The following is a 21186-nucleotide window of genomic DNA, read 5'->3' as shown; positions in this document are numbered from 1 at the left end:
CGAAGCTGCGAGTCAGGTACTGTACCGGCAGAATCTGGCAGTTTCGGATCAGCACTCGAGACGATTTCTTCATGCCAGCACAGGCCGAAGCTGTGGAGATCAGCCAGTGGCTCAGGATCTGCCAGAGTGACAGATTTTCAGGGAGGCAACGGCGTCGCATTAGTGGAGGAGCGCGGCAAAGCATCAGCAAGGGAGAGCCTCTACTGGGCTCTCCTTCGATAGCTCAGCTGGTAGAGCGGAGGACTGTAGTGTGTCGCAAACCTGTCATCCTTAGGTCGCCGGTTCAATTCCGGCTCGAAGTAGCCCCCCACCCTGCTGCTTTTTGCAAACAGTCAGCATCCACCAGCACACGGGCCACAGCAACACAGATGAGCTGAAAAGGCGACACGTCGGCACACGCCCTTCCCCCTCTGCAACCAGCCAGCCAGCTGTCTCCTTGCTGCGGCTGCAGCTGACGGCCAGCAGGGTGCCTCGTTTTCGACACAAACGCATGAAAGCACTTTGTGCTCACTGCAACCAAATGAAGTCTTCTATCAGTCAGGCGGGGCCCTGCGACGTCACCTCACGCTCGTGGTGGCTGCGCCAAGGCTGAAGTCGTTTCCACCTCCAATCAGCAATCGCCATCGCCTCAGCACTTCTTTCCTCGTCCACGGGGCCTTCCGCCTCGCCTGAGTCCACCAGCTGCCGCTGCCGCTCCTCCGACAAGTTGGTTCTTTCAGCGAGACAGGCATCAGCACTGTTTGGTCTCAGCCGTCCGACGGGTGAGAGGATTTCCTGCACATCCTGGAGCGTGGCTGCTCAGGATCCACTGCGGAAGGAGCGAAAGCGTGGCCGGCTCACCTACCGGGGGATTAGTTCAACTGTTGGAGCGCACGCGTGAGGTAGTGGGATCGATGCTCGCATTCTCCACTTGCTTTTAAAACTGCGAGTGCACCCACTCACTCAGCTGGTCTGCAGCAGACGGAATACCGTTTGCGTACGCCGCCTCCCTGAGAGTGGTCCCGAAAGATCAAAAGCTTCACGCGTGAGCGACAGGCAGGTCCTGCTGTTTCAGGGTGCAGCGTAGGAAGGAAGTCGAGCTGCGCAGTGAAGGGAAACGCCTGCGGCGTTGATGTTTTTTCCCTGCGGGGTGCAAGTCAGCACCTTGAAAGGATCACACCGGTGGTGGGTGAGTCGCCTGAGGTCAGCGGGCACGTCCTGGACGTGTTTGGAGGCAACTTGAACCAGTCGGTAAGCTGCGGCCCAAACCCTAACCTGACATGTACACGAAGCTGCGAGTCAGGTACTGTACCGGCAGAATCTGGCAGTTTCGGATCAGCACTCGAGACGATTTCTTCATGCCAGCACAGGCCGAAGCTGTGGAGATCAGCCAGTGGCTCAGGATCTGCCAGAGTGACAGATTTTCAGGGAGGCAACGGCGTCGCATTAGTGGAGGAGCGCGGCAAAGCATCAGCAAGGGAGAGCCTCTGCTGGGCTCTCCTTCGATAGCTCAGCTGGTAGAGCGGAGGACTGTAGTGTGTCGCAAACCTGTCATCCTTAGGTCGCCGGCTCGAAGGAGCCCCCCACCCTGCTGCTTTTTGCAAACAGTCAGCATCCACCAGCACGCGGGCCACAGCAACACAGATGAGCTGAAAAGGCGACACGTCGGCACACGCCCTTCCCCCTCTGCAACCAGCCAGCCAGCTGTCTCCTTGCTGCGGCTGCAGCTGACGGCCAGCAGGGTGCCTCGTTTTCGACACAAACGCATGAAAGCACTTTGTGCTCACTGCAACCAAATGAAGTCTTCTATCAGTCAGGCGGGGCCCTGCGACGTCACCTCACGCTCGTGGTGGCTGCGCCAAGGCTGAAGTCGTTTCCACCTCCAATCAGCAATCGCCATCGCCTCAGCACTTCTTTCCTCGTCCACGGGGCCTTCCGCCTCGCCTGAGTCCACCAGCTGCCGCTGCCGCTCCTCCGACAAGTTGGTTCTTTCAGCGAGACAGGCATCAGCACTGTTTGGTCTCAGCCGTCCGACGGGTGAGAGGATTTCCTGCACATCCTGGAGCGTGGCTGCTCAGGATCCACTGCGGAAGGAGCGAAAGCGTGGCCGGCTCACCTACCGGGGGATTAGTTCAACTGTTGGAGCGCACGCGTGAGGTAGTGGGATCGATGCTCGCATTCTCCACTTGCTTTTAAAACTGCGAGTGCACCCACTCACTCAGCTGGTCTGCAGCAGACGGAATACCGTTTGCGTACGCCGCCTCCCTGAGAGTGGTCCCGAAAGATCAAAAGCTTCACGCGTGAGCGACAGGCAGGTCCTGCTGTTTCAGGGTGCAGCGTAGGAAGGAAGTCGAGCTGCGCAGTGAAGGGAAACGCCTGCGGCGTTGATGTTTTTTCCCTGCGGGGTGCAAGTCAGCACCTTGAAAGGATCACACCGGTGGTGGGTGAGTCGCCTGAGGTCAGCGGGCACGTCCTGGACGTGTTTGGAGGCAACTTGAACCAGTCGGTAAGCTGCGGCCCAAACCCTAACCTGACATGTACACGAAGCTGCGAGTCAGGTACTGTACCGGCAGAATCTGGCAGTTTCGGATCAGCACTCGAGACGATTTCTTCATGCCAGCACAGGCCGAAGCTGTGGAGATCAGCCAGTGGCTCAGGATCTGCCAGAGTGACAGATTTTCAGGGAGGCAACGGCGTCGCATTAGTGGAGGAGCGCGGCAAAGCATCAGCAAGGGAGAGCCTCTACTGGGCTCTCCTTCGATAGCTCAGCTGGTAGAGCGGAGGACTGTAGTGTGTCGCAAACCTGTCATCCTTAGGTCGCCGGTTCAATTCCGGCTCGAAGTAGCCCCCCACCCTGCTGCTTTTTGCAAACAGTCAGCATCCACCAGCACGCGGGCCACAGCAACACAGATGAGCTGAAAAGGCGACACGTCGGCACACGCCCTTCCCCCTCTGCAACCAGCCAGCCAGCTGTCTCCTTGCTGCGGCTGCAGCTGACGGCCAGCAGGGTGCCTCGTTTTCGACACAAACGCATGAAAGCACTTTGTGCTCACTGCAACCAAATGAAGTCTTCTATCAGTCAGGCGGGGCCCTGCGACGTCACCTCACGCTCGTGGTGGCTGCGCCAAGGCTGAAGTCGTTTCCACCTCCAATCAGCAATCGCCATCGCCTCAGCACTTCTTTCCTCGTCCACGGGGCCTTCCGCCTCGCCTGAGTCCACCAGCTGCCGCTGCCGCTCCTCCGACAAGTTGGTTCTTTCAGCGAGACAGGCATCAGCACTGTTTGGTCTCAGCCGTCCGACGGGTGAGAGGATTTCCTGCACATCCTGGAGCGTGGCTGCTCAGGATCCACTGCGGAAGGAGCGAAAGCGTGGCCGGCTCACCTACCGGGGGATTAGTTCAACTGTTGGAGCGCACGCGTGAGGTAGTGGGATCGATGCTCGCATTCTCCACTTGCTTTTAAAACTGCGAGTGCACCCACTCACTCAGCTGGTCTGCAGCAGACGGAATACCGTTTGCGTACGCCGCCTCCCTGAGAGTGGTCCCGAAAGATCAAAAGCTTCACGCGTGAGCGACAGGCAGGTCCTGCTGTTTCAGGGTGCAGCGTAGGAAGGAAGTCGAGCTGCGCAGTGAAGGGAAACGCCTGCGGCGTTGATGTTTTTTCCCTGCGGGGTGCAAGTCAGCACCTTGAAAGGATCACACCGGTGGTGGGTGAGTCGCCTGAGGTCAGCGGGCACGTCCTGGACGTGTTTGGAGGCAACTTGAACCAGTCGGTAAGCTGCGGCCCAAACCCTAACCTGACATGTACACGAAGCTGCGAGTCAGGTACTGTACCGGCAGAATCTGGCAGTTTCGGATCAGCACTCGAGACGATTTCTTCATGCCAGCACAGGCCGAAGCTGTGGAGATCAGCCAGTGGCTCAGGATCTGCCAGAGTGACAGATTTTCAGGGAGGCAACGGCGTCGCATTAGTGGAGGAGCGCGGCAAAGCATCAGCAAGGGAGAGCCTCTACTGGGCTCTCCTTCGATAGCTCAGCTGGTAGAGCGGAGGACTGTAGTGTGTCGCAAACCTGTCATCCTTAGGTCGCCGGTTCAATTCCGGCTCGAAGTAGCCCCCCACCCTGCTGCTTTTTGCAAACAGTCAGCATCCACCAGCACGCGGGCCACAGCAACACAGATGAGCTGAAAAGGCGACACGTCGGCACACGCCCTTCCCCCTCTGCAACCAGCCAGCCAGCTGTCTCCTTGCTGCGGCTGCAGCTGACGGCCAGCAGGGTGCCTCGTTTTCGACACAAACGCATGAAAGCACTTTGTGCTCACTGCAACCAAATGAAGTCTTCTATCAGTCAGGCGGGGCCCTGCGACGTCACCTCACGCTCGTGGTGGCTGCGCCAAGGCTGAAGTCGTTTCCACCTCCAATCAGCAATCGCCATCGCCTCAGCACTTCTTTCCTCGTCCACGGGGCCTTCCGCCTCGCCTGAGTCCACCAGCTGCCGCTGCCGCTCCTCCGACAAGTTGGTTCTTTCAGCGAGACAGGCATCAGCACTGTTTGGTCTCAGCCGTCCGACGGGTGAGAGGATTTCCTGCACATCCTGGAGCGTGGCTGCTCAGGATCCACTGCGGAAGGAGCGAAAGCGTGGCCGGCTCACCTACCGGGGGATTAGTTCAACTGTTGGAGCGCACGCGTGAGGTAGTGGGATCGATGCTCGCATTCTCCACTTGCTTTTAAAACTGCGAGTGCACCCACTCACTCAGCTGGTCTGCAGCAGACGGAATACCGTTTGCGTACGCCGCCTCCCTGAGAGTGGTCCCGAAAGATCAAAAGCTTCACGCGTGAGCGACAGGCAGGTCCTGCTGTTTCAGGGTGCAGCGTAGGAAGGAAGTCGAGCTGCGCAGTGAAGGGAAACGCCTGCGGCGTTGATGTTTTTTCCCTGCGGGGTGCAAGTCAGCACCTTGAAAGGATCACACCGGTGGTGGGTGAGTCGCCTGAGGTCAGCGGGCACGTCCTGGACGTGTTTGGAGGCAACTTGAACCAGTCGGTAAGCTGCGGCCCAAACCCTAACCTGACATGTACACGAAGCTGCGAGTCAGGTACTGTACCGGCAGAATCTGGCAGTTTCGGATCAGCACTCGAGACGATTTCTTCATGCCAGCACAGGCCGAAGCTGTGGAGATCAGCCAGTGGCTCAGGATCTGCCAGAGTGACAGATTTTCAGGGAGGCAACGGCGTCGCATTAGTGGAGGAGCGCGGCAAAGCATCAGCAAGGGAGAGCCTCTACTGGGCTCTCCTTCGATAGCTCAGCTGGTAGAGCGGAGGACTGTAGTGTGTCGCAAACCTGTCATCCTTAGGTCGCCGGTTCAATTCCGGCTCGAAGTAGCCCCCCACCCTGCTGCTTTTTGCAAACAGTCAGCATCCACCAGCACGCGGGCCACAGCAACACAGATGAGCTGAAAAGGCGACACGTCGGCACACGCCCTTCCCCCTCTGCAACCAGCCAGCCAGCTGTCTCCTTGCTGCGGCTGCAGCTGACGGCCAGCAGGGTGCCTCGTTTTCGACACAAACGCATGAAAGCACTTTGTGCTCACTGCAACCAAATGAAGTCTTCTATCAGTCAGGCGGGGCCCTGCGACGTCACCTCACGCTCGTGGTGGCTGCGCCAAGGCTGAAGTCGTTTCCACCTCCAATCAGCAATCGCCATCGCCTCAGCACTTCTTTCCTCGTCCACGGGGCCTTCCGCCTCGCCTGAGTCCACCAGCTGCCGCTGCCGCTCCTCCGACAAGTTGGTTCTTTCAGCGAGACAGGCATCAGCACTGTTTGGTCTCAGCCGTCCGACGGGTGAGAGGATTTCCTGCACATCCTGGAGCGTGGCTGCTCAGGATCCACTGCGGAAGGAGCGAAAGCGTGGCCGGCTCACCTACCGGGGGATTAGTTCAACTGTTGGAGCGCACGCGTGAGGTAGTGGGATCGATGCTCGCATTCTCCACTTGCTTTTAAAACTGCGAGTGCACCCACTCACTCAGCTGGTCTGCAGCAGACGGAATACCGTTTGCGTACGCCGCCTCCCTGAGAGTGGTCCCGAAAGATCAAAAGCTTCACGCGTGAGCGACAGGCAGGTCCTGCTGTTTCAGGGTGCAGCGTAGGAAGGAAGTCGAGCTGCGCAGTGAAGGGAAACGCCTGCGGCGTTGATGTTTTTTCCCTGCGGGGTGCAAGTCAGCACCTTGAAAGGATCACACCGGTGGTGGGTGAGTCGCCTGAGGTCAGCGGGCACGTCCTGGACGTGTTTGGAGGCAACTTGAACCAGTCGGTAAGCTGCGGCCCAAACCCTAACCTGACATGTACACGAAGCTGCGAGTCAGGTACTGTACCGGCAGAATCTGGCAGTTTCGGATCAGCACTCGAGACGATTTCTTCATGCCAGCACAGGCCGAAGCTGTGGAGATCAGCCAGTGGCTCAGGATCTGCCAGAGTGACAGATTTTCAGGGAGGCAACGGCGTCGCATTAGTGGAGGAGCGCGGCAAAGCATCAGCAAGGGAGAGCCTCTACTGGGCTCTCCTTCGATAGCTCAGCTGGTAGAGCGGAGGACTGTAGTGTGTCGCAAAACCTGTCATCCTTAGGTCGCCGGTTCAATTCCGGCTCGAAGTAGCCCCCCACCCTGCTGCTTTTTGCAAACAGTCAGCATCACACCAGCACGCGGGCCACAGCAACACAGATGAGCTGAAAAGGCGACACGTCGGCACACGCCCTTCCCCCCTCTGCAACCAGCAGCCAGCTGTCTCCTTGCTGCGGCTGCAGCTGACGGCCAGCAGGGTGCCTCGTTTTCGACACAAACGCATGAAAGCACTTTGTGCTCACATGCAACCAAATGAAGTCTTCTATCAGTCAGGCGGGGGCCCTGCGACGTCACCTCACGCTCGTGGTGGCTGCGCCAAGGCTGAAGTCGTTTCCACCTCCAATCAGCAATCGCCATCGCCTCAGCACTTCTTTCCTCGTCCACGGGGCCTTCCGCCTCGCCTGAGTCCACCAGCTGCCGCTGCCCGCTCCTCCGACAAGTTGGTTCTTTCAGCGAGACAGGCATCAGCACTGTTTGGTCTCAGCCGTCCGACGGGTGAGAGGATTTCCTGCACATCCTGGAGCGTGGCTGCTCAGGATCCACTGCGGAAGGAGCGAAAGCGTGGCCGGCTCACCTACCGGGGGATTAGTTCAACTGTTGGAGCGCACGCGTGAGGTAGTGGGATCGATGCTCGCATTCTCCACTTGCTTTTAAAACTGCGAGTGCACCCACTCACTCAGCTGGTCTGCAGCAGACGGAATACCGTTTGCGTACGCCGCCTCCCTGAGAGTGGTCCCGAAAGATCAAAAGCTTCACGCGTGAGCGACAGGCAGGTCCTGCTGTTTCAGGGTGCAGCGTAGGAAGGAAGTCGAGCTGCGCAGTGAAGGGAAACGCCTGCGGCGTTGATGTTTTTTCCCTGCGGGGTGCAAGTCAGCACCTTGAAAGGATCACACCGGTGGTGGGTGAGTCGCCTGAGGTCAGCGGGCACGTCCTGGACGTGTTTGGAGGCAACTTGAACCAGTCGGTAAGCTGCGGCCCAAACCCTAACCTGACATGTACACGAAGCTGCGAGTCAGGTACTGTACCGGCAGAATCTGGCAGTTTCGGATCAGCACTCGAGACGATTTCTTCATGCCAGCACAGGCCGAAGCTGTGGAGATCAGCCAGTGGCTCAGGATCTGCCAGAGTGACAGATTTTCAGGGAGGCAACGGCGTCGCATTAGTGGAGGAGCGCGGCAAAGCATCAGCAAGGGAGAGCCTCTACTGGGCTCTCCTTCGATAGCTCAGCTGGTAGAGCGGAGGACTGTAGTGTGTCGCAAACCTGTCATCCTTAGGTCGCCGGTTCAATTCCGGCTCGAAGTAGCCCCCCCACCCTGCTGCTTTTTGCAAACAGTCAGCATCCACCAGCACGCGGGCCACAGCAACACAGATGAGCTGAAAAGGCGACACGTCGGCACACAGCCCCTTCCCCCTCTGCAACCAGCCAGCCAGCTGTCTCCTTGCTGCGGCTGCAGCTGACGGCCAGCAGGGTGCCCTCGTTTTCGACACAAACGCATGAAAGCACTTTGTGCTCACTGCAACCAAATGAAGTCTTCTATCAGTCAGGCGGGGCCCTGCGACGTCACCTCACGCTCGTGGTGGCTGCGCCAAGGCTGAAGTCGTTTCCACCTCCAATCAGCAATCGCCATCGCCCTCAGCACTTCTTTCCTCGTCCACGGGGCCTTCCGCCTCGCCTGAGGTCCACCAGCTGCCGCTGCCGCTCCCTCCGACAAGTTGGTTCTTTCCAGCGAGACAGGCATCAGCACTGTTTGGTCTCAGCCGTCCGACGGGTGAGAGGATTTCCTGCACATCCTGGAGCGTGGCTGCTCAGGATCCACTGCGGAAGGAGCGAAAGCGTGGCCGGCTCACCTACCGGGGGATTAGTTCAACTGTTGGGAGCGCACGCGTGAGGTAGTGGGATCGATGCTCGCATTCTCCACTTGCTTTTAAAACTGCGAGTGCACCCACTCACTCAGCTGGTCTGCAGCAGACGGAATACCGTTTGCGTACGCCGCCTCCCTGAGAGTGGTCCCGAAAGATCAAAAGCTTCACGCGTGAGCGACAGGCAGGTCCTGCTGTTTCAGGGTGCAGCGTAGGAAGGAAGTCGAGCTGCGCAGTGAAGGAAACGCCTGCGGCGTTGATGTTTTTTCCCTGCGGGGTGCAAGTCAGCACCTTGAAAGGGATCACACCGGTGGTGGGTGAGTCGCCTGAGGTCAGCGGGCACGTCCTGGACGTGTTTGGAGGCAACTTGAACCAGTCGGTAAGCTGCGGCCCAAACCCTAACCTGACATGTACACGAAGCTGCGAGTCAGGTACTGTACCGGCAGAATCTGGCAGTTTCGGATCAGCACTCGAGACGATTTCTTCATGCCAGCACAGGCCGAAGCTGTGGAGATCAGCCAGTGGCTCAGGATCTGCCAGAGTGACAGATTTTCAGGGAGGCAACGGCGTCGCATTAGTGGAGGAGCGCGGCAAAGCATCAGCAAGGGAGAGCCTCTACTGGGCTCTCCTTCGATAGCTCAGCTGGTAGAGCGGAGGACTGTAGTGTGTCGCAAACCTGTCATCCTTAGGTCGCCGGTTCAATTCCGGCTCGAAGTAGCCCCCCACCCTGCTGCTGCTTTTTGCAAACAGTCAGCATCCCACCAGCACGCGGGCCACAGCAAACACAGATGAGCTGAAAAGGCGACACGTCGGCACACGCCCTTCCCCCCTCTGCAACCAGCCAGCCAGCTGTCTCCTTGCTGCGGCTGCAGCTGACGGCCAGCAGGGTGCCCTCGTTTTCGACACAAACGCATGAAAAGCACTTTGTGCTCACTGCAACCAAATGAAGTCTTCTATCAGTCAGGCGGGGCCCTGCGACGTCACCTTCACGCTCGTGGTGGCTGCGCCAAGGCTGAAGTCGTTTCCACCTCCAATCAGCAATCGCCATCGCCTCAGCACTTCTTTCCTCGTCCACGGGGCCTTCCGCCTCGCCTGAGTCCACCAGCTGCCACTGCCGCTCCTCCGACAAGTTGGTTCTTTCAGCGAGACAGGCATCAGCACTGTTTGGTCTCAGCCGTCCGACGGGTGAGAGGATTTCCTGCACATCCTGGAGCGTGGCTGCTCAGGATCCACTGCGGAAGGAGCGAAAGCGTGGCCGGCTCACCTACCGGGGGATTAGTTCAACTGTTGGAGCGCACGCGTGAGGTAGTGGGATCGATGCTCGCATTCTCCACTTGCTTTTAAAACTGCGAGTGCACCCACTCACTCAGCTGGTCTGCAGCAGACGGAATACCGTTTGCGTACGCCGCCTCCCTGAGAGTGGTCCCGAAAGATCAAAAGCTTCACTGCGTGAGCGGACAGGCAGGTCCTGCTGTTTCAGGGGTGCAGCGTAGGAAGGAAGTCGAGCTGCGCAGTGAAGGGAAACGCCTGCGGCGTTGATGTTTTTTCCCTGCGGGGGTGCAAGTCCAGCACCTTGAAAGGATCACACCGGTGGTGGGTGAGTCGCCTGAGGTCAGCGGGCACGTCCTGGACGTGTTTGGAGGCAACTTGAACCAGTCGGTAAGCTGCGGCCCAAACCCTAACCTGACATGTACACGAAGCTGCGAGTCAGGTACTGTACCGGCAGAATCTGGCAGTTTCGGATCAGCACTCGAGACGATTTCTTCATGCCAGCACAGGCCGAAGCTGTGGAGATCAGCCAGTGGCTCAGGATCTGCCAGAGTGACAGATTTTCAGGGAGGCAAACGGCGTCGCATTAGTGGAGGAGCGCGGGCAAAGCATCAGCAAGGGAGAGCCTCTACTGGGCTCTCCTTCGATAGCTCAGCTGGTAGAGCGGAGGACTGTAGTGTGTCGCAAAACCTGTCATCCTTAGGGCCGCCGGTTCAATTCCGGCTCGAAGTAGCCCCCCACCCTGCTGCTTTTTGCAAACAGTCAGCATCCACCAGCACGCGGGCCACAGCAACACAGATGAGCTGAAAAGGCGACACGTCGGCACACGCCCTTCCCCCTCTGCAACCAGCCAGCCAGCTCTCTCCTTGCTGCGGCTGCAGCTGACGGCCAGCAGGGTGCCTCGTTTTCGACACAAACGCATGAAAGCACTTTGTGCTCACTGCAACCAAATGAAGTCTTCTATCAGTCAGGCGGGGCCCTGCGACGTCACCTCACGCTCGTGGTGGCTGCGCCAAGGCTGAAGTCGTTTCCACCTCCAATCAGCAATCGCCATCGCCTCAGCACTTCTTTCCTCGTCCACGGGGCCTTCCGCCTCGCCTGAGTCCACCAGCTGCCAGCTGCCGCTCCTCCGACAAGTTGGTTCTTTCAGCGAGACAGGCATCAGCAATGTTTGGTCTCAGCCGTCCGACGGGTGAGAGGATTTCCTGCACATCCTGGAGCGTGGCTGCTCAGGATCCACTGCGGAAGGAGCGAAAGCGTGGCCGGCTCACCTACCGGGGGATTAGTTCAACTGTTGGAGCGCACGCGTGAGGTAGTGGGATCGATGCTCGCATTCTCCACTTGCTTTTAAAACTGCGAGTGCACCCACTCACTCAGCTGGTCTGCAGCAGACGGAATACCGTTTTGCGTACGCCGCCTCCCTGAGAGTGGTCCTGAAAGATCAAAAGCTTCACGCGTGAGCGACAGGCAGGTCCTGCTGTTTCAGGGTGCAGCGTAGGAAGGAAGTCGAGCTGCGCAGTGAAGGGAAACGCCTGCGGCGTTGATGTTTTTTCCCTGCGGGGTGCAAGTCAGCACCTTGAAAGGATCACACCGGTGGTGGGTGAGTCGCCTGAGGTCAGCGGGCACGTCCTGGACGTGTTTGGAGGCAACTTGAACCAGTCGGTAAGCTGCGGCCCAAACCCTAACCTGACATGTACACGAAGCTGCGAGTCAGGTACTTGTACCGGCAGAATCTGGCAGTTTCGGATCAGCACTCGAGACGATTTTCTTCATGCCAGCACAGGCCGAAGCTGTGGAGATCAGCCAGTGGCTCAGGATCTGCCAGAGTGACAGATTTTCAGGGAGGCAACGGCGTCGCATTAGTGGAGGAGCGCGGCAAAGCATCAGCAAGGGAGAGCCACGGCTGGGCTCTCCTTCGATAGCTCAGCTGGTAGAGCGGAGGACTGTAGTGTGTCGCAAAACCTGTCATCCTTAGGTCGCCGGTTCAATTCCGGCTCGAAGTAGCCCCCCCACCCTGCTGCTTTTTGCAAACAGTCAGCATCCACCAGCACGCGGGCCACAGCAACACAGATGAGCTGAAAAGGCGACACGTCGGCACACGCCCTTCCCCCTCTGCAACCAGCCAGCCAGCTGTCTCCTTGCTGCGGCTGCAGCTGACGGCCAGCAGGGGTGCCATCGTTTTCGACACAAACGCATGAAAGCACTTTGTGCTCACTGCAAACCAAATGAAGTCTTCTATCAGTCAGGCGGGGCCCTGCGACGTCACCTCACGCTCGTGGTGGCTGCGCCAAGGCTGAAGTCGTTTCCACCTCCAATCAGCAATCGCCATCGCCTCAGCACTTCTTTCCTCGTCCACGGGGCCTTCCGCCTCGCCTGAGTCCACCAGCTGCCGCTGCCGCTCCTCCGACAAGTTGGTTCTTTCAGCGAGACAGGCATCAGCACTGTTTGGTCTCAGCCGTCCGACGGGTGAGAGGATTTCCTGGCACATCCTGGAGCGTGGCTGCTCAGGATCCACTGCGGAAGGAGCGAAAGCGTGGCCGGCTCACCTACCGGGGGATTAGTTCAACTGTTGGAGCGCACGCGTGAGGTAGTGGGATCGATGCTCGCATTCTCCACTTGCTTTTAAAACTGCGAGTGCACCACTCACTCAGCTGGTCTGCAGCAGACGGAATACCGTTTGCGTACGCCGCCTCCCTGAGAGTGGTCCCGAAAGATCAAAAGCTTCACGCGTGAGCGACAGGCAGGTCCTGCTGTTTCAGGGTGCAGCGTAGGAAGGAAGTCGAGCTGCGCAGTGAAGGGGAAACGCCTGCGGCGTTGATGTTTTTTCCCTGCGGGGTGCAAGTCAGCACCTTGAAAGGATCACAACCGGTGGTGGGGTGAGTCGCCTGAGGTCAGCGGGCACGTCCTGGACGTGTTTGGAGGCAACTTGAACCAGTCGGTAAGCTGCGGCCCAAACCCTAACCTGACATGTACACGAAGCTGCGAGTCAGGTACTGTACCGGCAGAATCTGGCAGTTTCGGATCAGCACTCGAGACGATTTCTTCATGCCAGCACAGGCCGAAGCTGTGGAGATCAGCCAGTGGCTCAGGATCTGCCAGAGTGACAGATTTTCAGGGAGGCAACGGCGTCGCATTAGTGGAGGAGCGCGGCAAAGCATCAGCAAGGGAGAGCCACTGCTGGGCTCTCCTTTGATAGCTCAGCTGGTAGAGCGGGAGGACTGTAGTGTGTCGCCAACCTGTCATCCTTAGGTCGCCGGTTCAATTCCCGGCTCGAAGGAGCCCCCCCACCCTGCTGCTTTTTGCAAACAGTCAGCATCCACCAGCACGCGGGCCACAGCAACACAGATGAGCTGAAAAGGCGGACACGTCGGCACACGCCCTTCCCCCTCTGCAACCAGCCAGCCAGCTGTCTCCTTGCTGCGGCTGCAGCTGACGGCCAGCAGGGTGCCTCGTTTTCGACACAAACGCATGAAAGCACTTTGTGCTCACTGCAACCAAATGAAGTCTTCTATCAGTCAGGCGGGGCCCTGCGACGTCACCTCACGCTCGTGGTGTGCTGCGCCAAGGCTGAAGTCGTTTCCACCTCCAATCAGCAATCGCCATCGCCTCAGCACTTCTTTCCTCGTCCACGGGGGCCTTCCGCCTCGCCTGAGTCCACCAGCTGCCGCTGCCGCTCCTCCGACAAGTTGGTTCTTTCAGCGAGACAGGCATCAGCAATGTTTGGTCTCAGCCCGTCCGACGGGTGAGAGGATTTCCTGCACATCCTGGAGCGTGGCTGCTCAGGATCCACTGCGGAAGGAGCGAAAAGCGTGGCCGGCTCACCTACCGGGGGATTAGTTCAACTGTTGGAGCGCACGCGTGAGGTAGTGGGATCGATGCCCGCATTCTCCACTTGCTTTTAAAACTGCGAGTGCACCCACTCACTCAGCTGGTCTGCAGCAGACGGAATACCGTTTGCGTACGCCGCCTCCCTGAGAGTGGTCCCGAAAGATCAAAAGCTTCACGCGTGAGCGACAGGCAGGTCCTGCTGTTTCAGGGTGCAGCGTAGGAAGGAAGTCGAGCTGCGCAGTGAAGGGAAACGCCTGCGGCGTTGATGTTTTTTCCCTGCGGGGTGCAAGTCAGCACCTTGAAAGGATCACACCGGTGGTGGGTGAGTCGCCTGAGGTCAGCGGGCACGTCCTGGACGTGTTTGGAGGCAACTTGAACCAGTCGGTAAGCTGCGGCCCAAACCCTAACCTGACATGTACACGAAGCTGCGAGTCAGGTACTGTACCGGCAGAATCTGGCAGTTTCGGATCAGCACTCGAGACGATTTTCTTCATGCCAGCACAGGCCGAAGCTGTGGAGATCAGCCAGTGGCTCAGGATCTGCCAGAGTGACAGATTTTCAGGGAGGCAACGGCGTCGCATTAGTGGAGGAGCGCGGCAAAGCATCAGCAAGGGAGAGCCACGGCTGGGCTCTCCTTCGATAGCTCAGCTGGTAGAGCGGAGGACTGTAGTGTGTCGCAAACCTGTCATCCTTAGGTCGCCGGTTCAATTCCGGCTCGAAGTAGCCCCCCGACCCTGCTGCTTTTTGCAAACAGTCAGCATCCACCAGCACGCGGGCCACAGCAACACAGATGAGCTGAAAAGGCGACACGTCGGCACACGCCCTTCCCCCTCTGCAACCAGCCAGCCAGCTGTCTCCTTGCTGCGGCTGCAGCTGACGGCCAGCAGGGTGCCTCGTTTTCGACACAAACGCATGAAAGCACTTTGTGCTCACTGCAACCAAATGAAGTCTTCTATCAGTCAGGCGGGGCCCTGCGACGTCACCTCACGCTCGTGGTGGCTGCGCCAAGGCTGAAGTCGTTTCCACCTCCAATCAGCAATCGCCATCGCCTCACAGCACTTCTTTCCTCGTCCACGGGGCCTTCCGCCTCGCCTGAGTCCACCAGCTGCCGCTGCCGCTCCTCCGACAAGTTGGTTCTTTCAGCGAGACAGGCATCAGCACTGTTTGGTCTCAGCCGTCCGACGGGTGAGAGGATTTCCTGCACATCCTGGAGCGTGGCTGCTCAGGATCCACTGCGGAAGGAGCGAAAGCGTGGCCGGCTCACCTACCGGGGGATTAGTTCAACTGTTGGAGCGCACGCGTGAGGTAGTGGGATCGATGCTCGCATTCTCCACTTGCTTTTAAAACTGCGAGTGCACCCACTCACTCAGCTGGTCTGCAGCAGACGGAATACCGTTTGCGTACGCCGCCTCCCTGAGAGTGGTCCCGAAAGATCAAAAGCTTCACGCGTGAGCGACAGGCAGGTCCTGCTGTTTCAGGGTGCAGCGTAGGAAGGAAGTCGAGCTGCGCAGTGAAGGGAAACGCCTGCGGCGTTGATGTTTTTTCCCTGCGGGGTGCAAGTCAGCACCTTGAAAGGATCACACCGGTGGTGGGTGAGTCGCCTGAGGTCAGCGGGCACGTCCTGGACGTGTTTGGAGGCAACTTGAACCAGTCGGTAAGCTGCGGCCCAAACCCTAACCTGACATGTACACGAAGCTGCGAGTCAGGTACTGTACCGGCAGAATCTGGCAGTTTCGGATCAGCACTCGAGACGATTTCTTCATGCCAGCACAGGCCGAAGCTGTGGAGATCAGCCAGTGGCTCAGGATCTGCCAGAGTGACAGATTTTCAGGGAGGCAACGGCGTCGCATTAGTGGAGGAGCGCGGCAAAGCATCAGCAAGGGAGAGCCTCTACTGGGCTCTCCTTCGATAGCTCAGCTGGTAGAGCGGAGGACTGTAGTGTGTCGCAAACCTGTCATCCTTAGGTCGCCGGTTCAATTCCGGCTCGAAGTAGCCCCCCACCCTGCTGCTTTTTGCAAACAGTCAGCATCCACCAGCACGCGGGCCACAGCAACACAGATGAGCTGAAAAGGCGACACGTCGGCACACGCCCTTCCCCCTCTGCAACCAGCCAGCCAGCTGTCTCCTTGCTGCGGCTGCAGCTGACGGCCAGCAGGGTGCCTCGTTTTCGACACAAACGCATGAAAGCACTTTGTGCTCACTGCAACCAAATGAAGTCTTCTATCAGTCAGGCGGGGCCCTGCGACGTCACCTCACGCTCGTGGTGGCTGCGCCAAGGCTGAAGTCGTTTCCACCTCCAATCAGCAATCGCCATCGCCTCAGCACTTCTTTCCTCGTCCACGGGGCCTTCCGCCTCGCCTGAGTCCACCAGCTGCCGCTGCCGCTCCTCCGACAAGTTGGTTCTTTCAGCGAGACAGGCATCAGCACTGTTTGGTCTCAGCCGTCCGACGGGTGAGAGGATTTCCTGCACATCCTGGAGCGTGGCTGCTCAGGATCCACTGCGGAAGGAGCGAAAGCGTGGCCGGCTCACCTACCGGGGGATTAGTTCAACTGTTGGAGCGCACGCGTGAGGTAGTGGGATCGATGCTCGCATTCTCCACTTGCTTTTAAAACTGCGAGTGCACCCACTCACTCAGCTGGTCTGCAGCAGACGGAATACCGTTTGCGTACGCCGCCTCCCTGAGAGTGGTCCCGAAAGATCAAAAGCTTCACGCGTGAGCGACAGGCAGGTCCTGCTGTTTCAGGGTGCAGCGTAGGAAGGAAGTCGAGCTGCGCAGTGAAGGGAAACGCCTGCGGCGTTGATGTTTTTTCCCTGCGGGGTGCAAGTCAGCACCTTGAAAGGATCACACCGGTGGTGGGTGAGTCGCCTGAGGTCAGCGGGCACGTCCTGGACGTGTTTGGAGGCAACTTGAACCAGTCGGTAAGCTGCGGCCCAAACCCTAACCTGACATGTACACGAAGCTGCGAGTCAGGTACTGTACCGGCAGAATCTGGCAGTTTCGGATCAGCACTCGAGACGATTTCTTCATGCCAGCACAGGCCGAAGCTGTGGAGATCAGCCAGTGGCTCAGGATCTGCCAGAGTGACAGATTTTCAGGGAGGCAACGGCGTCGCATTAGTGGAGGAGCGCGGCAAAGCATCAGCAAGGGAGAGCCACTGCTGGGCTCTCCTTCGATAGCTCAGCTGGTAGAGCGGAGGACTGTAGTGTGTCGCAAACCTGTCATCCTTAGGTCGCCGGTTCAATTCCGGCTCGAAGGAGCCCCCCACCCTGCTGCTTTTTGCAAACAGTCAGCATCCACCAGCACGCGGGCCACAGCAACACAGATGAGCTGAAAAGGCGACACGTCGGCACACGCCCTTCCCCCTCTGCAACCAGCCAGCCAGCTGTCTCCTTGCTGCGGCTGCAGCTGACGGCCAGCAGGGTGCCTCGTTTTCGACACAAACGCATGAAAGCACTTTGTGCTCACTGCAACCAAATGAAGTCTTCTATCAGTCAGGCGGGGCCCTGCGACGTCACCTCACGCTCGTGGTGGCTGCGCCAAGGCTGAAGTCGTTTCCACCTCCAATCAGCAATCGCCATCGCCTCAGCACTTCTTTCCTCGTCCACGGGGCCTTCCGCCTCGCCTGAGTCCACCAGCTGCCGCTGCCGCTCCTCCGACAAGTTGGTTCTTTCAGCGAGACAGGCATCAGCACTGTTTGGTCTCAGCCGTCCGACGGGTGAGAGGATTTCCTGCACATCCTGGAGCGTGGCTGCTCAGGATCCACTGCGGAAGGAGCGAAAGCGTGGCCGGCTCACCTACCGGGGGATTAGTTCAACTGTTGGAGCGCACGCGTGAGGTAGTGGGATCGATGCTCGCATTCTCCACTTGCTTTTAAAACTGCGAGTGCACCCACTCACTCAGCTGGTCTGCAGCAGACGGAATACCGTTTGCGTACGCCGCCTCCCTGAGAGTGGTCCCGAAAGATCAAAAGCTTCACGCGTGAGCGACAGGCAGGTCCTGCTGTTTCAGGGTGCAGCGTAGGAAGGAAGTCGAGCTGCGCAGTGAAGGGAAACGCCTGCGGCGTTGATGTTTTTTCCCTGCGGGGTGCAAGTCAGCACCTTGAAAGGATCACACCGGTGGTGGGTGAGTCGCCTGAGGTCAGCGGGCACGTCCTGGACGTGTTTGGAGGCAACTTGAACCAGTCGGTAAGCTGCGGCCCAAACCCTAACCTGACATGTACACGAAGCTGCGAGTCAGGTACTGTACCGGCAGAATCTGGCAGTTTCGGATCAGCACTCGAGACGATTTCTTCATGCCAGCACAGGCCGAAGCTGTGGAGATCAGCCAGTGGCTCAGGATCTGCCAGAGTGACAGATTTTCAGGGAGGCAACGGCGTCGCATTAGTGGAGGAGCGCGGCAAAGCATCAGCAAGGGAGAGCCACTGCTGGGCTCTCCTTCGATAGCTCAGCTGGTAGAGCGGAGGACTGTAGTGTGTCGCAAACCTGTCATCCTTAGGTCGCCGGTTCAATTCCGGCTCGAAGGAGCCCCCCACCCTGCTGCTTTTTGCAAACAGTCAGCATCCACCAGCACGCGGGCCACAGCAACACAGATGAGCTGAAAAGGCGACACGTCGGCACACGCCCTTCCCCCTCTGCAACCAGCCAGCCAGCTGTCTCCTTGCTGCGGCTGCAGCTGACGGCCAGCAGGGTGCCTCGTTTTCGACACAAACGCATGAAAGCACTTTGTGCTCACTGCAACCAAATGAAGTCTTCTATCAGTCAGGCGGGGCCCTGCGACGTCACCTCACGCTCGTGGTGGCTGCGCCAAGGCTGAAGTCGTTTCCACCTCCAATCAGCAATCGCCATCGCCTCAGCACTTCTTTCCTCGTCCACGGGGCCTTCCGCCTCGCCTGAGTCCACCAGCTGCCGCTGCCGCTCCTCCGACAAGTTGGTTCTTTCAGCGAGACAGGCATCAGCACTGTTTGGTCTCAGCCGTCCGACGGGTGAGAGGATTTCCTGCACATCCTGGAGCGTGGCTGCTCAGGATCCACTGCGGAAGGAGCGAAAGCGTGGCCGGCTCACCTACCGGGGGATTAGTTCAACTGTTGGAGCGCACGCGTGAGGTAGTGGGATCGATGCTCGCATTCTCCACTTGCTTTTAAAACTGCGAGTGCACCCACTCACTCAGCTGGTCTGCAGCAGACGGAATACCGTTTGCGTACGCCGCCTCCCTGAGAGTGGTCCCGAAAGATCAAAAGCTTCACGCGTGAGCGACAGGCAGGTCCTGCTGTTTCAGGGTGCAGCGTAGGAAGGAAGTCGAGCTGCGCAGTGAAGGGAAACGCCTGCGGCGTTGATGTTTTTTCCCTGCGGGGTGCAAGTCAGCACCTTGAAAGGATCACACCGGTGGTGGGTGAGTCGCCTGAGGTCAGCGGGCACGTCCTGGACGTGTTTGGAGGCAACTTGAACCAGTCGGTAAGCTGCAGCCCAAACCCTAACCTGACATGTACACGAAGCTGCGAGTCAGGTACTGTACCGGCAGAATCTGGCAGTTTCGGATCAGCACTCGAGACGATTTCTTCATGCCAGCACAGGCCGAAGCTGTGGAGATCAGCCAGTGGCTCAGGATCTGCCAGAGTGACAGATTTTCAGGGAGGCAACGGCGTCGCATTAGTGGAGGAGCGCGGCAAAGCATCAGCAAGGGAGAGCCACTGCTGGGCTCTCCTTCGATAGCTCAGCTGGTAGAGCGGAGGACTGTAGTGTGTCGCAAACCTGTCATCCTTAGGTCGCCGGTTCAATTCCGGCTCGAAGGAGCCCCCCACCCTGCTGCTTTTTGCAAACAGTCAGCATCCACCAGCACGCGGGCCACAGCAACACAGATGAGCTGAAAAGGCGACATGTCGGCACACGCCCTTCCCCCTCTGCAACCAGCCAGCCAGCTGTCTCCTTGCTGCGGCTGCAGCTGACGGCCAGCAGGGTGCCTCGTTTTCGACACAAACGCATGAAAGCACTTTGTGCTCACTGCAACCAAATGAAGTCTTCTATCAGTCAGGCGGGGCCCTGCGACGTCACCTCACGCTCGTGGTGGCTGCGCCAAGGCTGAAGTCGTTTCCACCTCCAATCAGCAATCGCCATCGCCTCAGCACTTCTTTCCTCGTCCACGGGGCCTTCCGCCTCGCCTGAGTCCACCAGCTGCCGCTGCCGCTCCTCCGACAAGTTGGTTCTTTCAGCGAGACAGGCATCAGCACTGTTTGGTCTCAGCCGTCCGACGGGTGAGAGGATTTCCTGCACATCCTGGAGCGTGGCTGCTCAGGATCCACTGCGGAAGGAGCGAAAGCGTGGCCGGCTCACCTACCGGGGGATTAGTTCAACTGTTGGAGCGCACGCGTGAGGTAGTGGGATCGATGCTCGCATTCTCCACTTGCTTTTAAAACTGCAAGTGCACCCACTCACTCAGCTGGTCTGCAGCAGACGGAATACCGTTTGCGTACGCCGCCTCCCTGAGAGTGGTCCCGAAAGATCAAAAGCTTCACGCGTGAGCGACAGGCAGGTCCTGCTGTTTCAGGGTGCAGCGTAGGAAGGAAGTCGAGCTGCGCAGTGAAGGGAAACGCCTGCGGCGTTGATGTTTTTTCCCTGCGGGGTGCAAGTCAGCACCTTGAAAGGATCACACCGGTGGTGGGTGAGTCGCCTGAGGTCAGCGGGCACGTCCTGGACGTGTTTGGAGGCAACTTGAACCAGTCGGTAAGCTGCGGCCCAAACCCTAACCTGACATGTACACGAAGCTGCGAGTCAGGTACTGTACCGGCAGAATCTGGCAGTTTCGGATCAGCACTCGAGACGATTTCTTCATGCCAGCACAGGCCGAAGCTGTGGAGATCAGCCAGTGGCTCAGGATCTGCCAGAGTGACAGATTTTCAGGGAGGCAACGGCGTCGCATTAGTGGAGGAGCGCGGCAAAGCATCAGCAAGGGAGAGCCACTGCTGGGCTCTCCTTCGATAGCTCAGCTGGTAGAGCGGAGGACTGTAGTGTGTCGCAAACCTGTCATCCTTAGGTCGCCGGTTCAATTCCGGCTCGAAGGAGCCCCCCACCCTGCTGCTTTTTGCAAACAGTCAGCATCCACCAGCACGCGGGCCACAGCAACACAGATGAGCTGAAAAGGCGACACGTCGGCACACGCCCTTCCCCCTCTGCAACCAGCCAGCCAGCTGTCTCCTTGCTGCGGCTGCAGCTGACGGCCAGCAGGGTGCCTCGTTTTCGACACAAACGCATGAAAGCACTTTGTGCTCACTGCAACCAAATGAAGTCTTCTATCAGTCAGGCGGGGCCCTGCGACGTCACCTCACGCTCGTGGTGGCTGCGCCAAGGCTGAAGTCGTTTCCACCTCCAATCAGCAATCGCCATCGCCTCAGCACTTCTTTCCTCGTCCACGGGGCCTTCCGCCTCGCCTGAGTCCACCAGCTGCCGCTGCCGCTCCTCCGACAAGTTGGTTCTTTCAGCGAGACAGGCATCAGCAATGTTTGGTCTCAGCCGTCCGACGGGTGAGAGGATTTCCTGCACATCCTGGAGCGTGGCTGCTCAGGATCCACTGCGGAAGGAGCGAAAGCGTGGCCGGCTCACCTACCGGGGGATTAGTTCAACTGTTGGAGCGCACGCGTGAGGTAG

At 58.7% G+C, this 21186-nt stretch overlaps 16 non-coding genes across 16 annotated transcripts; all 16 read left to right on the top strand.

Moving 5' to 3' along the window:
* Window positions 1–212: 212 nt before the first annotated feature.
* trnay-gua (transfer RNA tyrosine (anticodon GUA)) lies at window positions 213–302 on the top strand. The gene is given in 2 exon segments: window positions 213–249; window positions 267–302. It is a non-coding gene; the product is annotated as a tRNA-Tyr (tRNA).
* Window positions 303–2733: 2431 nt separating this feature from the next.
* Window positions 2734–2823, top strand: trnay-gua (transfer RNA tyrosine (anticodon GUA)). The gene is given in 2 exon segments: window positions 2734–2770; window positions 2788–2823. It is a non-coding gene; the product is annotated as a tRNA-Tyr (tRNA).
* Window positions 2824–3999: 1176 nt separating this feature from the next.
* Window positions 4000–4089, top strand: trnay-gua (transfer RNA tyrosine (anticodon GUA)). Its single transcript is given in 2 exon segments — window positions 4000–4036; window positions 4054–4089. It is a non-coding gene; the product is annotated as a tRNA-Tyr (tRNA).
* Window positions 4090–5265: 1176 nt separating this feature from the next.
* Window positions 5266–5355, top strand: trnay-gua (transfer RNA tyrosine (anticodon GUA)). The gene is given in 2 exon segments: window positions 5266–5302; window positions 5320–5355. It is a non-coding gene; the product is annotated as a tRNA-Tyr (tRNA).
* Window positions 5356–6531: 1176 nt separating this feature from the next.
* On the top strand, window positions 6532–6622 carry trnay-gua (transfer RNA tyrosine (anticodon GUA)). Its single transcript is given in 2 exon segments — window positions 6532–6568; window positions 6587–6622. It is a non-coding gene; the product is annotated as a tRNA-Tyr (tRNA).
* Window positions 6623–7802: 1180 nt separating this feature from the next.
* Window positions 7803–7892, top strand: trnay-gua (transfer RNA tyrosine (anticodon GUA)). Its single transcript is given in 2 exon segments — window positions 7803–7839; window positions 7857–7892. It is a non-coding gene; the product is annotated as a tRNA-Tyr (tRNA).
* A 1185-nt stretch (window positions 7893–9077) lies between these two features.
* trnay-gua (transfer RNA tyrosine (anticodon GUA)) lies at window positions 9078–9167 on the top strand. The gene is given in 2 exon segments: window positions 9078–9114; window positions 9132–9167. It is a non-coding gene; the product is annotated as a tRNA-Tyr (tRNA).
* A 1192-nt stretch (window positions 9168–10359) lies between these two features.
* On the top strand, window positions 10360–10451 carry trnay-gua (transfer RNA tyrosine (anticodon GUA)). Its single transcript is given in 2 exon segments — window positions 10360–10396; window positions 10415–10451. It is a non-coding gene; the product is annotated as a tRNA-Tyr (tRNA).
* A 1180-nt stretch (window positions 10452–11631) lies between these two features.
* On the top strand, window positions 11632–11722 carry trnay-gua (transfer RNA tyrosine (anticodon GUA)). Its single transcript is given in 2 exon segments — window positions 11632–11668; window positions 11687–11722. It is a non-coding gene; the product is annotated as a tRNA-Tyr (tRNA).
* Window positions 11723–12905: 1183 nt separating this feature from the next.
* trnay-gua (transfer RNA tyrosine (anticodon GUA)) lies at window positions 12906–12997 on the top strand. Its single transcript is given in 2 exon segments — window positions 12906–12943; window positions 12961–12997. It is a non-coding gene; the product is annotated as a tRNA-Tyr (tRNA).
* A 1183-nt stretch (window positions 12998–14180) lies between these two features.
* trnay-gua (transfer RNA tyrosine (anticodon GUA)) lies at window positions 14181–14270 on the top strand. Its single transcript is given in 2 exon segments — window positions 14181–14217; window positions 14235–14270. It is a non-coding gene; the product is annotated as a tRNA-Tyr (tRNA).
* A 1179-nt stretch (window positions 14271–15449) lies between these two features.
* Window positions 15450–15539, top strand: trnay-gua (transfer RNA tyrosine (anticodon GUA)). The gene is given in 2 exon segments: window positions 15450–15486; window positions 15504–15539. It is a non-coding gene; the product is annotated as a tRNA-Tyr (tRNA).
* A 1176-nt stretch (window positions 15540–16715) lies between these two features.
* On the top strand, window positions 16716–16805 carry trnay-gua (transfer RNA tyrosine (anticodon GUA)). The gene is given in 2 exon segments: window positions 16716–16752; window positions 16770–16805. It is a non-coding gene; the product is annotated as a tRNA-Tyr (tRNA).
* Window positions 16806–17981: 1176 nt separating this feature from the next.
* On the top strand, window positions 17982–18071 carry trnay-gua (transfer RNA tyrosine (anticodon GUA)). The gene is given in 2 exon segments: window positions 17982–18018; window positions 18036–18071. It is a non-coding gene; the product is annotated as a tRNA-Tyr (tRNA).
* Window positions 18072–19247: 1176 nt separating this feature from the next.
* trnay-gua (transfer RNA tyrosine (anticodon GUA)) lies at window positions 19248–19337 on the top strand. Its single transcript is given in 2 exon segments — window positions 19248–19284; window positions 19302–19337. It is a non-coding gene; the product is annotated as a tRNA-Tyr (tRNA).
* Window positions 19338–20513: 1176 nt separating this feature from the next.
* trnay-gua (transfer RNA tyrosine (anticodon GUA)) lies at window positions 20514–20603 on the top strand. Its single transcript is given in 2 exon segments — window positions 20514–20550; window positions 20568–20603. It is a non-coding gene; the product is annotated as a tRNA-Tyr (tRNA).
* The last annotated feature ends 583 nt before the right edge of the window (window positions 20604–21186 follow it).

The sequence above is a fragment of the Chiloscyllium punctatum genome, chromosome 5 (assembly GCF_047496795.1).
Source record: "Chiloscyllium punctatum isolate Juve2018m chromosome 5, sChiPun1.3, whole genome shotgun sequence".
In the NCBI taxonomy this organism is placed as follows: Eukaryota; Metazoa; Chordata; class Chondrichthyes; order Orectolobiformes; family Hemiscylliidae; genus Chiloscyllium; species Chiloscyllium punctatum.
This window is presented reverse-complemented; position numbering and strand designations above follow the sequence as displayed.